Here is a 16,685-nt window from a genome sequence, read left to right as displayed (position 1 = left end):
CTCAAAAATATTCTTTAGATTCTGATTCCTTCTATAACTGTATGTCAGCTTGTTTTGGAAAACTGTTACTCTAGTGGGCATTGTTCTAAATACTTCCCATGTATCATTAATACATTTCTTAAGCCATTTTATACCTTTATAGTAAGTTAAAGTTAAATAAGGTGTAGTTGTCATCCTGCTCGAAGTACCACTACTGCCATTGTCACCATCTTTCTTATAATTATTGTTGGTTCCACTCCGTTTGTATATTAAGGGAGCATAGCTGGTGTCCCTTTTACCAATTACATATTCCTTAACTGCTTGGGTTAAATGTACGAAAAACCGAAAGACATTTGAGGAAGAGAATATACGAACATATTAGGGATATAAATAGAAAAGACATAAATAATGCACTATATAGACACTCCTTAACATGTCAGCAAGCTAATTTTAAGTTTTGGGTACTGGAGGAAGTGGAACATTTAGAAAGGGACGGTGATTGGGAGACTAGGTTAGAATATAGAGAAATTATATGGCAGTTGAAAATGGATGCCTGTCAAGGTAAGGGTTTGAATGACCACGTCTCCATTATACCTGCCCTTAAAATATTATCTAATGACCCTAAAAGAAATAAAGTAGTAAATAAAACAAGTAAGTAAAATGTGAATATATTCTGGAGAGAAGTACAACTAGTGGTTATAATTTTAGGTTTATTATTTATCAGTTTTATCAATCTATTTTATAACACTTATTTATGAATGTATTTATGAATGTATATTTTTATACAAGTTTTTATATTTTTCTATATTTATATTTATACGAGTATTTATAACATAACTATTCATAACTTAAGAAATATTTATAAAACTTTTTACTTATTTATTTAACATTAAATGGTAGAGCTGTATGTAATATGTACACTGTGCAAGTGGTCCTTCATTTAGGGGATTTATAGTAGAAACTTATAGTGAAGTGTGAACAAGTGCCTTTGAATACTATATATATACAAACATAAATATAAATATATATATTTTTTTCATTATCTTTTCATTTCACAAAAAATATATTTTTTTATTAATTTTCATCATATGTCATGCATGTCATATTTATTTACTTATTTATGTATTTATTAATTTGTTTTAATTATTCATACATATTCTCTCTTGTGTACACGTGAAACAGTATTTTGCTGTTACAAATACGAAATGAATATGGCAAATGAAAGTTTATTGATTTGTATAAAGTATTTGTTCATGTGGAATGTACAAAGAATGTGCTTCTTTCTAAATACTACTTATACTATGAGCCAGCCTGTTTTTGCAGTTACTAGAGTGAATTTATTTGATTGGTTAATTATATAATTATATTATTATAATCAATTGATTTCAATACAAAAGGAACTAAAGGAATTAATTTAATTGATTCTGAAGAGGTCTCCAGTGGGAGACGAAAGCACTAAATCCATTAATGTTTTTTAAGAGTTTTATGTCATAATTTGTTGTGTTGGTGTTACAATAAAAGGTATTTATTGCTGGAACCGTTGCGAATTGTCATTGCTGTACATATTTTCAAGTGGAGTTTTTGGAAGAGTTTAGAACGAACAACTATTTGGGGAAGACAGCCTTTATAGTAACCGTACCTGCCTTTGGTTATAAGTGATAGAGGATTCGTGGACTATTGGTATTTTGTTGTATTAATACAAACCCTGTTCCTCTATCGACTTTCTAAGTTTGTAAGGGCAATATGTATGATCTGTTCCTACTTGTCCCCCCATCATTTTAGGCTTTGGCCAGTTTTTTGCTTTGAGAGGTTGGGACATGTTAAAGGTGCCGTATGGCACTTTCACATTGCAGGGGGTGTGTGACAGTACCTGTCGCACACCTCCTGCATTGCTTCCTATCTAAATAGCTGCTTTCAGTGTCTACAGACACTGAAAGCAATTAGAAAGTGCTGTACGGCACTTTGACAATGCAGGGGGTGTGTGGCAGTACCTGTCACACACTCCCTGCATTGCTTCCTAACTACAATTCCTGCTTTCAGTGTTTCCAGACACTGAAAGTACTTAGAAAGTGCTGTATAGCACGTTCAGAGTGCAGTGGGTGTGTTGGATGTGCAGGCACTACTAAAACATGCCCACTGCACTCAGTAGTGTTCGTGTCCGCTTAGCCTTAGCAGTAGCATGTCTTCATGAATATGCAAGGTGCCCTGCTGTTAATGCTATGTGGAAACAGACATGGTTCACTCCATGCAGGAATAGCACTATTCTTGCATGGAGTTTATTGAATCCAACAGGAAGTCTACACAGATGCATTATAGCTTGTTGAATTGCTCCACCTGGTTAATCTGCATAAAATCCAGCTAATTAAAGCAAAATTTGCATTCCATGAAAGGTTCCTTAGCTGTGCATGCATGCACACGGAGTTTACTGACTCTAAAACTGTTTGCTGTGATGCTCACATGATAAAAAGTTTTGTGTTAGCTTAATTGTATTTCCCCTACATAATTCCAGATTCTGAACCACTGGTGCAGCAGACTGCCTGTGTTGGAAACACTATTTCTCAGACAGACTATACACTTGTTCAAATTCCAGAGGACAGTATACATTCCTCAAGTATTCATGATGTATCCCCTGAAGTCCCAGTGAAGAAGGAATCCCCAGAGACTGTACCTGTTGCTAAACCCAATCATAACTTCTATGTGATCAGATCAAGTAGACTTTCCAGGCCCAATCTGAAACACACAGAGACTTGGACTTGAACTTGTTTGTTGTTGAAATTGATTGTGCTATCTAGCATTTTCCCAAGCAGACACTTTGAAGATGTTGCAAACCACTAATAAAACTACCAACTTTACTTAAAACAATCTTTAATAAACTGAAATGTTTACAAAAATATGTAACAAAAAATGCTGTAAAAATACTGTAAATGCTGTAAAAATACTGTAGTGCTATTCCTGCATGGAGTGAACCATGTACAAATATGACACAGTCATTGTCCATGCTGGTGTGAATGACCTGAGACGTACCTCCATGGACTACATGAAAAGAGACATAGAGGAGCTCTCTGATTATGTAGCCCAGGCAGGTATGACCCTGACCCTGAGCAGTATCCTTCCTTCACCAAGACTGATGCCACAATATAGAGACAAGATGATCAGCTTTAACAATTAGCTTAATGTCTGGTGTGATTCAAAGGGGATCCAGTGTCTGTCTGCCTGGGATGGCATGCTTGACAAGCCACTCTGCTTAAGGCGGCTTGCACCTGTCACCCTGGGATTCGGATATTGGCTAAGGCTCTTGCCACCCCACAGTGCCTTTTTAGGCAAGGCTCAAATTCTAAACCTACCACCCTAGAAAACAAAAATGGGAAGAAACTGAGGGTAATGCTGCTCAATGCCAGAAGTCTAAATCTCAAAATGCACGCACTCGAGGCCCTTCTCAGTATGGAGAACATCGATGTCTGTGCTGTAACTGAAACCTGGTTCAAGGCTCCTGAGAGCACCCCGGCACTATTAGGTTTTACCTCATATCATGCGTTCCAGCCCCAAAATCCGGACCACACCACAAAAGGAGGGGGTGTATCCATATTCATAAAGGATACCCACACCTCCAGGTTGGTGGCAACGCACAAAGCTTCGGAAACCATCCAGGTGCAACTAACCATAAGCAAAACTGCTCTACAAATTGTAGCATGCTACAGGCCACCCTCTCAAACTCAGGAACCCCACACAGCCTTCCTGAAGACACTGGAGGGTATAAATGTATCTCCAAACACCATCATATTTGGTGACTTCAACTACCTGAATATAGACTGGGAACATTACTCAAGCCCTAACTTTCTAGCCCAACGGTTCCTGGAGTTCATAAATTCAAATGCCATGGAACAGCTAGTCACTGTTTCCACGAGAGGAGAAAATATACTAGATCTCATTATCCCAAACATGGGGACAAATTGCTCCACACCGGAAGTATATCCCTCATTGGTGAGATCTGATCATAAACTAATCTCACTGGAAATCCACCTCCGCCCCCACCCCAAACAAAAAGACCACAGTGAAGAACTTCTCTAAAGCAAACTTCACACTACTCAAGACTGGTGTGGTATCCTTCAAGGCCCCTGAGCCAGTGGAAACCACAACCCAAGCTGCGGAAGCCCTTACAAATGCCTTCTATGAACACCTCCAGGACTGCATGGATCAGGCAATCCCAAATAAAACCAAGACTCTTTCCACAAAGGGCAAACGTCCAGTCTGGTGGACCCCAGCCATTAACAAACTTTACAATAAGAGGAGAAAGCTATTACATGATAGAACAAAATCCATAAAAGGGAAGTCACCCCTGATCATTATTAGTAAAAAATACGAGCACTCATAAAATCAACTAAGGCCAATTTTGAGAGAAAAATTGCCATGGATTCAAAGGACAATCATAAGGCCTTTTTCAGCTATGTTAGGAACCTGGGTGGAAACTCCCAGATATGCTCAGAATTAGTCCAAAATGATACAAAAATCACTGAACCCACAGACTTTGCCAACATACTGGCAGACAGGTTCAGTGCAAACTTCACCCCCCTCTCCCCCCCCTAAAGGAGAGATAACTATCCCAGCAGAGTGTAGCCTCCCAGACATCTCAAATGCGCAGGTGAAAGCTGCTCTCTCTAAAGTTAAAAACACAGCATCAATGGGACCAGATGGTGTCCCGGCTGTGTGCTACATGAGCTAAATGAGGAATTAAACCCGCACATAAGGCAGCTGTTTAATCTCAGCCTTACCACAGGATACGTGCCCAAGGAGTGGCGTACGGCAACTGTGGTCCCACTCCACAAAGGTGGTGCCTCTACAGACCCTGGTAATTACCACCCCATAAGCTTAACAAGTCTAGTCTGCAAAGCTATGGAGAGGATCATAATGGAGCTCATAAACAAAGATATAGGGGACTTGCAGACATTGGACCCGACCCAGTTTGGCTTCGTCAAGGGCAGATCATGCCTTTTGAACTTGGTCGACTTCTTCAAAACAGTCACCAAGGCCATTGATGAGGGAAAGGCAGTCCATACAGCCTACCTTGACCTTGCAAAGGCCTTCGACACAATACCCCACTCGGGTATTGTAGAAAAACTTACCAGCGTAAATGTAAACCCATATATCACAAGATGGGTTGCAAACTGGCTTAAGGACAGAACCCACAGGGTTAGAGTTGCTGGCGCTATGTCAGACTCCAAGCCAGTCACAAGCGGTGTCCCACAGGGCTCGGTCCTTGGCCCCCTATTGTTCGGCATCTACTTCTCAGAAGTACAGGCCAACATGGGAGGACTTTGGCTGACAAAGTTTGCGGACGACTGCAAACTGGGCGCCATAGTGGAAAGTGCATCGGACACGGATATCCTTCAGAAGGGACTCACAGAAACAGATAGCTGGTGCCAGAGCCATGGCTTGAAGTTAAATGCCAAAAAATGCATAGTCATACCCTTCGGGAAAAACAAGGTAACCCCAAGCTACCATATAGGTGGCAATCCACTAAGCACAGAAGAGGTTATCAGGGACCTGGGGACCCAGGTTGACAGTGGCCTTTCTTTTGACACTCACGTTTCTAAAGTGGTTAGAAAGACCTTCTACATTGCCCACCTGATCATGAAGGGATTCACATCCAGATCTAGTGAGGTCATTGTTCCCCTGTGCTCTTCACTTATCAGACCAATGATCGAGTACAATGCCCCATTCGGGATGTATTGCACCCGACATCTGCAGCAATTGGAGAGACCCCAAAAGTTCCTTAGCAAAAGGATAAAGGGACTCCAAAATCTGTCATATGCTGCCAGATTGAAGAAACTCCAGCTCTATTCAGTTGCATACTGTCTGCTCAGAGGTGACATGTGCCTGACATACAAGGCCATGTCCAACCCGGAATTAATGGACATGCTCCACCTCAAAAAATCCAAATCCACCAAAACCACTAGAGCAAGCGACTTAAACCTTAGCACGGATATAAATAGGATGTGCTGGAGGGATAGATTTATCACTCAGAGACTCCCTATGCTGTGGAATAAAATCCCAGTCCATGTGAGGCAGAGCACCTCGCTGGATCTGTTCAAGAGAAATCTTGACCTGTGGATGGGAGATCGTAGGTTTATCCCGGGAATCATCTCTGTGTCACTGCTGGACAGAGGCACAACAAACTAATGGGCACAGTATTTTTTCATATAAGGGGTGGCGTAAGCCACAAAAATTTGGGCTAGGCTTATAAATGCCTTAGGGCAAATAGCCTAGTATAAACCTATGAACCTATGAACCTATAATGTTGTCACTGCATTATCCTCTGAGGAAGTCCCAGCATTCGGGATAATAATGCAGTGATAACATTGTGTTTATAATATGTTTATGGCATTTTTTTGTTTTAGATATATATATATATATATATTTTTTTTTTTGTCAACATTTCAGTTTATTAAAGATTGTTCTAAGTAAAGTTGGTGTTGTTATTAGTGGTCTGCAACACCTTCAAAGTGTCTGCTTGGGAGATTGTTTTTGGAAGACTGGTCGGCGCTATTGGCACTGGGTTTCATTCCATTTGTGACATCTAGCATGTAATGTTTTGATCTCCTACTGCATGTCGAACAAATTAAAGAGGGACAATGCTGATCAGTGTACATGTTGAACATAGTCAGCCACTGTAGCTAGACAGCATGTGCATAGAAGTAGTGAGCATGTGCAAGAGCAGTGTCATTTTGTACAGTCAGCCATAGTGAATGCAGGCATGAATGGAGATGCACATGTGAGTGTGTCTGAAGTAATGAGTCAGTCAGTTAGCTTAAGTAGATATTCCAGTTACAGTTCCTGATGTGTTTATGTACAACACATATTTTGAACCCATACACTGCTTCATCGTCTCTTTTGAATGCATGAGATAAGCGACAAATAGGACCTTGAAACCTAGATACTCTTCTTGCAGAGTCAGAGCAATCAGTAAAACAGCCTCAATTCAGACAGATTAGCTGGTTCAAATGTGTAAGAGTTAGCTTCTCTAACACAAAATGAAGCTCACAAGGAGGGGCCATTGGTTTCTTTGGAGACCTCTTATGCAAACCACATATCATAAACATTTTGACATGAGACTGCCTTGAAAGAGGAGAATCCATGGGCACAGATGCTAAAATTTCCAATAAATGAACCTTGATATAGGAGTAAGAAAGACCATAGGACACTGGCTCACACAATTACAGTATCCCTGAATGGATGCTGGTTATGTTTTTGGACCTAATAGAGAATCTTTACAATTTTCTAATGGATGACTTTCTAGTTGCAGGCTTTCTTGCCTCCATTAGTACCTGCTGCACATCTTCAGTAAACAGGTGTCTAAAATGCATTAAGTCCCAATCATCCATCAGTAATCTTGTGTGAGTAGCTCAAATTTGTGAGGAACTTTACGGCTATTACCCTCTGGCCATTTCCAAAAGAAGGGATAACCACTGTTGCATGGTCCAGAAGGGAGTCACTACAATGATCTTGGAAAATTCTTTCTGAATCTTCAGAAGTACCCTTAACATCAGAGGAAAGGGTGGAAAAGCATACTGGACCATTCATGTCCAAGGAAAGGAAAACACATCTGCCTTCCAGGCCTTCTTCCATACAGTCCTAGTGGAGAATCTTGCCAGCTGATTGTTAAGTGATTAGGCAAATAGCTGTACTTGAGGAACTCCTCAAAGATGGATTAAATAATGGAAGACCCCCCCCAATCTAGTTCCCATCCATGAGGGTCTGCCCTTATACTGCTCAGCTACTCTAGCAGACAGTTTTGCTCTAACAGAATGTAGGATGGCCATAATGTGAGACTGTGCTGTGACGCTAGATCCTGAGCTAACATGGCTGGTCTGCAAGGTGGGGTATGACTTGGTTCCCCATTGCTTATTAATATACCATATGACTGTGGTATTGTCTGTAACAACTTGAAGAGGTCTAAGGTACCAAAGATGATTCAGAGAGTTAAGTGCCTTGCTCAGGACAAGCATTTTTTTTTATGTGTTTGCATCTGTCCTTGGTGTTCTACATAGCTTGTACTTTTATCCCTCCAGAAACTGCTCCCCAAGTAAAGTCTGAGGTTTTTGTGTTAACTGTTTTGGAGCAGGAAGGGAGAAGGATAGATGGGGATTTAGTGATCACTCTTCTGAAAAGCTCAAGCACTAGAATTTGAAAAGACAAAGGATATTGGTACTGAGACCAAAGATACTTCAGATAGCACTGTATATTTCTCATGTGTAATCATGCCATGGGAATCATGATGATCATAGATAACATGAGACCCAAAAACTGCAGGTACTCACTCAAAGTGACTGAAGTCCAAGTGCAAAAACCTGAGGAATAGATCTATCTATAGATCTGTTTTTAATTTTTTTTTATTGTTTTATTGCGGAAGAAAAATCTCTTTGAAGAGGTGGCTAACTGACACCCAGAAACCCAATACTGTATTAAGGAGTTAAACATTTTTTGAATGTTCTTTTGGAATCCTAGGTTATGTATATGATCTCTCATTCAAGTGACAGATTCCTGACATTTTGAAAAAGATTCTGCAAAGATAAGCAACTCATCTACATATGGAAAAATTTGGATACCCTGTATACTGCAGTGAGCTATAACAGGAGCTAGACACTTTGTGAACATTCTTGGTGCAATGGATAGTGCAAAGGGTAAGGCAAAAAACTAAATCTTGAATCTCTTCATGAAAACAGGTATCCTTCTTTCTTTTACCAGAAACCACCATATAAGAAGGATCAATAACATAAACTAATCCTTGACCCTGACCCAGTAAATTACTCCCATCTAAGGAAATGTGAAGATGAGAAGGTGAATGTTATTTTTTTTTTTTAACTGAAAAATGGGGCCAATAGTATCATTAATTTTATTTATTTATCATTTGTTGACCGGGAAAGTCTGACTAGGTTCCACAGAACTTGTTTTCAGTGGAGGCCCGGGGAGAAATGCTCCAGATGCATGCCTTTGGAATGTGGGAGGAAACTGGAGTACCTGGAGAAACCCACGCAAACACAGGGAGAACATGAAAACTCCACACAGAAGGCACCCCAGCCGAGAATCAAAACTTTATAATTAAAAAAATCTCCTCAGAACAGTGCAACAAAACTTTTAAACTGACCTTGAAAAAAAAGGGGAAAATTTAAAGTAGGGTATTAACTCTTATACTCTCTATCTTAAAAAAAAAAAATGGCTTACAAAAGCTTAAAACAAACTAGGACTAAAAATAAAAAAAAAACTGTTTTGTATTTAATGTGGAAAGTTTTTCAGCAAAGGGAACCCTTCTACTCAGCAAGGGAACACCACAAGCCAACTATCGACCCAAGAAAGCCCCCAGAGGAGTATTCTCTTCAATGGCAGGAAAGCTCATGAAAGCTTTGGAGATTTTTGGCAGCTTATAGTCAGCTTTAGTCCATTCTCTCTGATGATGGCTTGCTTGGAGCATGTGTGCTTTGCTTTGAAGCTGCTGAAGCTGGCTATTATCTATGGGCAGGATAGGATATATACTCCTAAGGCTACTGCAGCAGTGATGATCAATATGATGAACATCAATAAAATCTCAGTGTATAAAAAATACTCCGAGTTTTGAAGGTAATATGGACCTCAAAATGTATTACGTGTGTGATGCCCCTGCACTGGCCCAGTAATCAAGAATTCTCAATCCTCACTACTGGCAACAGTGAGGGATGTACACAATGGGAGGATGAAAAGTACACACAGTAAAGTACAATTTCCCTTAAGAGCACACAGAGATCACAGTCAGTCTGTGGGTGGTTTCTGTCTCTTTCTCCAGATCACCAATAAGACTGGCACAGCTATAGGGTTAAGATCTCAGCCAAGTGTTCAAGCCAAAACCTCCAGCACTATCTCTGTCCAACCAGTGCTTTGTGTCCCTGCCCAAGTAGCTGACACACAGACACATACAGACACACATACACACACACACACACACACACACACACACACACACACACACACACACACACACACACACACACACAGACACACACACACAGACACACACACACACACTTTGAGATTTGATTTATATACAAACACACAGACATTTCTGGGGAAGGCTGGCACAGGTTTACTAGATATTCCCCTTCTGCCCAGACTATAAGGTAGTTATCACTGCCACCAACCACTGCTTATCAGCTATTCTAAGGCCCTTACAAAGGGTGCCCAATCTTACTGTGTAATGTTACTATTAACCAAATGGTAAGCGTGACCAAGAGCAACTCTATTGGAGTGGCTTATACAGTGTCACCAAATACAAATTCAAGTAGTCTAAGAGCTTAAATATCTCTAAACAAACCAGCCACAATTAAAAGGTTTAAATATATTTAATAATAAACAATAAAAGAACAAGACAAAACTCAATAACAGACACAGTCACTTAGTTCAGAATCACAGGAAATATTTTAAAACAACATTGCAGGACAGTCTCAAGTAAATGCAGAAAACATCTAAACTAATCTTTACTATATTCCTAACTATATCTAAAATAAATTACTGCACCCTAGACTTACTTACAGAGCAAGGCAAATGCAGATGATGGAAGGTAAAGAAGTAGTAGGAAGTTAACCAAGGAGAACTAGCAGAGCTGCCAGGTGAAATCAATCAGAATCAGCCAATTACGCAGGCAGTACAGTAGCCCAGCCCAGCCCAGCACCTAAATCTCTGCAAACAACATTCCCCCATGTTTTTCTCAGAAACACTGCAACACTGCAGTCAACAAAGAGAAGTGAAAACTTAAAAAACTTAAACTGAGACATAAAAATGTTAGGGCTGCCATTGCTGTTATAAGGCAATATGTGCAAGATGCTGAGGGTGGTGCCATTGCGAATGCTGCTGAGCAACCCACAGTGAGGAGACGGAGAAGAGTGTACAGACCCAGGGTAACCTACCAGGGGCTACATGAGCTGGAGATAGTGGAGCGCTATAGAGTGGACAGAGAGTTCCTGCAGCAAATTATTGAGCTGTGCAGGCCATGCCTCACACACAGAACCAACAGAGGGGAACCCATCCCAGTGGAAACCAAGGTATGTGTTGGCCTAAGAATACTAGCAACAGGTACCTTCCAGAGACCAACTGGTGATATGATGGGGATTTCACAGGCATCAGCATCAAGGGTACTGCACCAGTTCCTGAATGCCATGTCAGCACATGTTGGTGATCATGTATATTTCCTCAATTCCCATGAGGTATTGGCCAGCAATATGCATCTCTTCCAGCAAATAGCGGAATACCCTGAGGTAGTGTGTGCAATTGACTGCATGCACATACACATCAAAGCACCAGCTGGTGAGTGGGGTAGGGCCTACATCAACCACAAGGGCTTCCACTCCATCAACTGCCAGGTCGTGTGTGATGCCCAGGGCATAATACTGAATTTGTGTGCTGGCTGCCCTGGAAGCTGCCACGATTCCCATATCTGGCATCTGTCGCAGCTGTACCAGACATTTGCAAATGGGGACATCCCTGACGGTCACCTAGTGGGGGATGCTGGATATGCACTGGAGCCGTGGCTGATGACACCCATCAGAAAATAAACACACACCTGAACAAGAACTCCATAATGAGGCACATGCACAAACATGAAATGTAATTGAGCATGTGTTTGGGATGCTCAAGTCATGGTTCCAGTGCCTGGACACATCTGGTGGAGCCTTGCAATACTCACCAACTACATGTACCCAAATTGTCATGGTATGTGCCATGCTACACAATATGATCCTGTGAAAACAGCTGCAGCAGGAAAGCATGGGGCAGGGCCAAACTGCCCCTCATCATTGCCAAGGCCTGCACAGGCACAGCATGACTCAGAGGAGGAACAACCTGAGCCTGCCCCAGTAGGCAGAAGGAGGTGTGGCCAGTATGCCTTGACCTTGGCAAAGAGGCAATGCATAGCACATACACTGGCTCAGTAGGAACCCTGGAAATGATACCTCTCTCTGACTCGCATATAAAATAAAAGGGATGCCTAACTTGACACTACCTGTTTCCAAATATGTATAGGGAGTGTAGTATGTGCATCCAACATAGGCAGCCCTGCAGCATCACCTGAGGCATGATTGCCATGTTTTAAGCAATATAAAGCAGTGCTAAGCAGCTTTTACCAATATCTAGTATATTTAAACAAAATTGCTCGTGCAATGTTGGCCGAGGTCGGGCAAAGTTGAGCAAAGTCAGTTAAACATACTCATATCTGCTTTACTGTTCCTTAAGCAGTCTGGTCTGGCCAGCATGAAAATAAAAAGCAGTAACAGGGCTTGAACCCAGGATCCTGTACACTATAGTCACAGTACTGAACCACTAAGCCATGATAGCATTACAATGGCACAGACACAGCAGGACAATTGTACACTAATGCAAACACAAAGCAATGCTGTATCATGCCCCTAATGAGGCAAATGGGTAACCTCACCCACACACCTATGCAGACAGAGAACATCAGGCCAGGCGGTGTGATGTGGGTTGTGTAGGCTATGCAGTTGCAAGCTAATATATGTGACAATGGACGCTAAGATCTGTAGTACAGTAGCATGCCTCAAGCCAGTACAATAGGCAACAGTACAGACTGTAATGGTGTCCTGTACATAACAGTGCAGGTACAGCAAATGTGTATAAGTGTCAGGTGAAACCCACATCCTATGTACACTCACAGTAACAATCCAGTGTGCCCACTGGTAGAAATGTACAAAGAATAGCTGTACCCCCTGTATGTAGAAATGTTGATAGGTCTATGCAAAGTGTATCATGGAAGCCCTGCAGGCACAGCATGATCCCTGTTGATCTATGACACAAAGGTGAGCCCTGCTGTAAAAATACACCATACACATATAGTATAAATGTGTATACTGTGCATGCTCACACATTCCAACAAATGTAGTGGATTTCATTCAGCATCACACTGAAAGGTCATACTGGACATGCTCACACACTTAAAGAAATGAAGCAAATGTCAGTAAGGAAGATACTGAAAGGTCATACTGGGCATGCTCACACACTTAGGCTAAATACGGATGTGATAATAAGGGATCTATGGACAAATGGGTATAGGCATCTCTACTTCCAGAAACACATTCACAAAGTGGTCTGAAAATCGTGCTATATGTTCACACAAATTGCCAAGTTCTGTGCATGTAGGTCAAAGGAGGTTGCCACTACTCAGCAGTCATCAGACCTGTCAGAGAGTGCCACAACACACTTGCGATGAATCTGACTAGGCACGTTCAGCAGCTAGAAAAAACAATGAAATACCTTAACAAGAGGATTACTAGCCTCAAATAGTTGCCCCATGCAACAAGAATGAATGTAACCCAAGCTGTACTCTGTTGCATACTGTCTACGCAGGAGATCTCTGTCCAACAGACAGGTCCATGTCATGGTTACACTCAGATCTGTTCTGAGTTACAGCTCAATGGCACTAAATGTACAGAGCCAACTGATATTGGCAACATCCTGGCAGATAGGATCAGTGTTAACTTTACCCCCCTCTCACCCATGAAAGAGCACATGTCTATAATGGAAGACTGCAAAGTTGCTGTCATCATGGCTGCACAGGTAAAAAACACTCTCCGAAGCCAGTATCACAGCAGCCATGGGACTAGATAACTTCCCAGGCTGTGTAGTATCTACTTCCCTGAAGTAAACATTAACATGGAAGTTCTGTGGCTACTGAAGTTTCCAGAGGACTGCAAACTAGGAGCCATCATTGTAAACACTAAAGATGCAGACATCCTATAAAAGGGCCTCACTGAGACAGATGGCTGTTGTCCAAGCCATGGGCTGTAGCTCAATGCCAAAAGGTGCATTATCATTACCTTTGTTAAAATCTCTGTAGCCAAGAACTACAACATAGGTGGTAGTATACCTCACACTGTAACTGTGACAAGAGACCCTGGGTCACAGGTGGACAGTGGATACAACTGTGATAAGCACATTCCCACAGTAGTCAGGAAATCCTCTTATGTGGCATACCTCATCACAAAATGTGTCTCATGCAGAATGAAAGAGGACATTGTTCCCCTCTACTCACCCCTCACTAGAACTATAAAAGAGTACAATTCCACTGTTGCTATGTACCTCACAAGACAACTACAACAACTAGAAAGCCAGCAGCAATACCTCACAAAGAGCATTAGTGGCCTGAAATACATGCCATACACAAACCATCACAAAATGCTCCATCCATACTCCCTTGCATATCGCCTACTCAGAGGTGTTCACTGCCTAACATACAAAGCTATGTCAAACATAGAGCTGCTGGATATGATCCACGTAAAACACTCATAATCACTCTGACCTTTGGACCCAAAACCACCAGTGAAATACAAAAGGAAGGGGTGTAGCCATTTACCTTATGGATATCCACACCTTCAGGTTACTGGCACAGCATGCGGCCTTGGAGACCATGCAAGTGCAGCTAACATTGGGAAAAGCTGCCCATCAAATTGTAGCCTGCTACAGATCACGTACCTTGTCTCAGGAACCTCACTCAATATTCCGGAGAGCAATAGGAAATATAAAGGTCCTATCAAACACCATTATATGAGGAGATTACAACTACCCAAACATTGAGTGTGTGAATTACTCATATACAACGTCCTTTGCCCAATGTGTCCTACAGTTAAGAAACTCTAACACCCTGGAACAGCTGGTCAGCATGCCCACTACAGGTGACAACATAGTGGACATGATTCTCACCAACATGGGGTACCAGTGTTCCACAACAGAGATAAACCCCTCGCTGGGAATATCATATCATGAAGTAATCACATTGGACATCCACATCCCGCCCCCACACCCAGTCAATGAAACCACTGTGAAGACATTTGCAAAAGCAAACTGCACACTTCCCAAGACCAAAGTGGAAAGTTCCGAAGACCTCTTGCTATAGGATAATGGTATGCAATCTGCAGAAACATTTACAAGTGCATTCTATGAGCATCTACAGGGATGCATGGAATGAGACATCACAAATAAAACCAAGGTGCACTCCTCCAAAAATAGGACAACAAGCAGGTGTTTGTTGTCCATAAATAAGCTAGACAAGAGAAGGAGGAAATGAACACATGGTAGATCCAACTTCACTAAAGGATAGGTATCACCGATCATTATCAGGAAGAAACAATGATCGCTCATAAAATAATCCAAGGATGGTTTCTAAAGACAAACAGCCAAGGAATGTAAGAATAGCAACCACAAAGCCTTCGGTAGCTATACCAGGCATGTAGGTGTCAACTTCCAAATATGCTGTCAGCTACTGAAAAAAGGAATGCAATACACCAAACCAACTTTCATTGCCCACATCCAGGGGGACAAGTTCAGTGTAAACTCCACCCCATCACCCCCAAAAGGGCCTGTGTCCATCACAGAAGGATGCTGAGACCCAGACATCATAGACATGCAGGTAAAGACAGCCCTCACCAAAGCTAAGAACATAGCATCAATGTGACTGTATTTTGTCCCAGGCTGCGTCTTACACTAGGCCCATAAGGAAAGTACAGTTTTGTACCTACCATAAATGTAGATGTTCGAGTGTTCACCCTGCTGCAGTCATCACACTTGGGTTATCCTGTCGTCAGGCGGTCCCGCAGTCGGCCGGATTTCCAAAGTCTTGGTCCGACGTCGGTTGTTGTCGTCTCATCTCTGACATCAGTGCGCCAGGGGTACATAAACTGCAACTGATGCCATTTTCTTCAGTTTTTCTTGTCCCAGATGTCAGGTGCCCCCAAAAAGGTGATCAAAATTAGTACCAAATGGTGTGAACACTGTACAAACACAAAATCCCTTCAGCTATAAGCAAATACATCAGTAAGGCATAGCAGAGATTTAGCCAAAAGATCAGAGGGGTTGGAGGGAGGGTAACCTGGACTGCAGCAGGGTGAACACTCAAACATCTACATTTATGGTAGGTACAAAACTGTACTATGTTCATCGTGTTACCCTGCTGCAGTCATCACACTTGGGTTGAGTCCCAAAGCTAAGGCAGGGTGGAGTTATCATAGAGGGTTAGTGGAGGCAATGAGGCCCTGCAGAACTGCAGTGGCGAAGCCTGCCCTGGACTTAGAATAAAGAGGTAGGTGATAGTGTTTGGTGAAGGTGTGTACTGAACTCCAAGTTGCAGCTTCTAAAATTTCCTTGGTAGGGACCCCTCTGAGAAAGGCTGTAGAGGTAGCTGTTGCCCTGGTAGAGTGGGATCTAATGGTAGTAGGAACTGGTTTCCCATGATGGGTATAACAGAACCGTATGCAATGGCCTATCCATTTAGAAATGGTTTGTTTGGATATAGCCCTCCCTTGAGAAGCTGTAGCATAGGATACAAAGAGCTGGTCAGTTTTTCTAAAAGCCTTAGTTTTGTCCAAGTAGTAACGAAGCTGCCTGTGAATGTCCAAGGGATGCAAGAGTCTCTCACCGTTGTTCTGTGGATTGGGAAAGAAAGTGGGTAGATGGATGGTTTGATTTAAAGCTACACTGGAAACCACCTTAGGCATGAAGGAAGGATTAGTTCATAGAGAAACTCTGTCTTGATGAAAAATGAGGAAAGGTTCCACTGCCATAAGTGCCTGTAATTCTGAGACTCTCCTAGCAGAAGTTATTGCCAGGAGCAGGGCAGTCTTCCGAGATAGGAACTGAAGGTCTGCAGAGAAAGCTGGTTCAAAGGGAGGTAACGTTAG

This window comes from Protopterus annectens, chromosome 8.part0 (assembly GCF_019279795.1).
Source record: "Protopterus annectens isolate FY-2018-M chromosome 8.part0, PAN1.0, whole genome shotgun sequence".
NCBI classification, from domain to species: Eukaryota; Metazoa; Chordata; order Ceratodontiformes; family Protopteridae; genus Protopterus; species Protopterus annectens.
Note: the sequence above shows the minus strand (reverse complement) of the source record.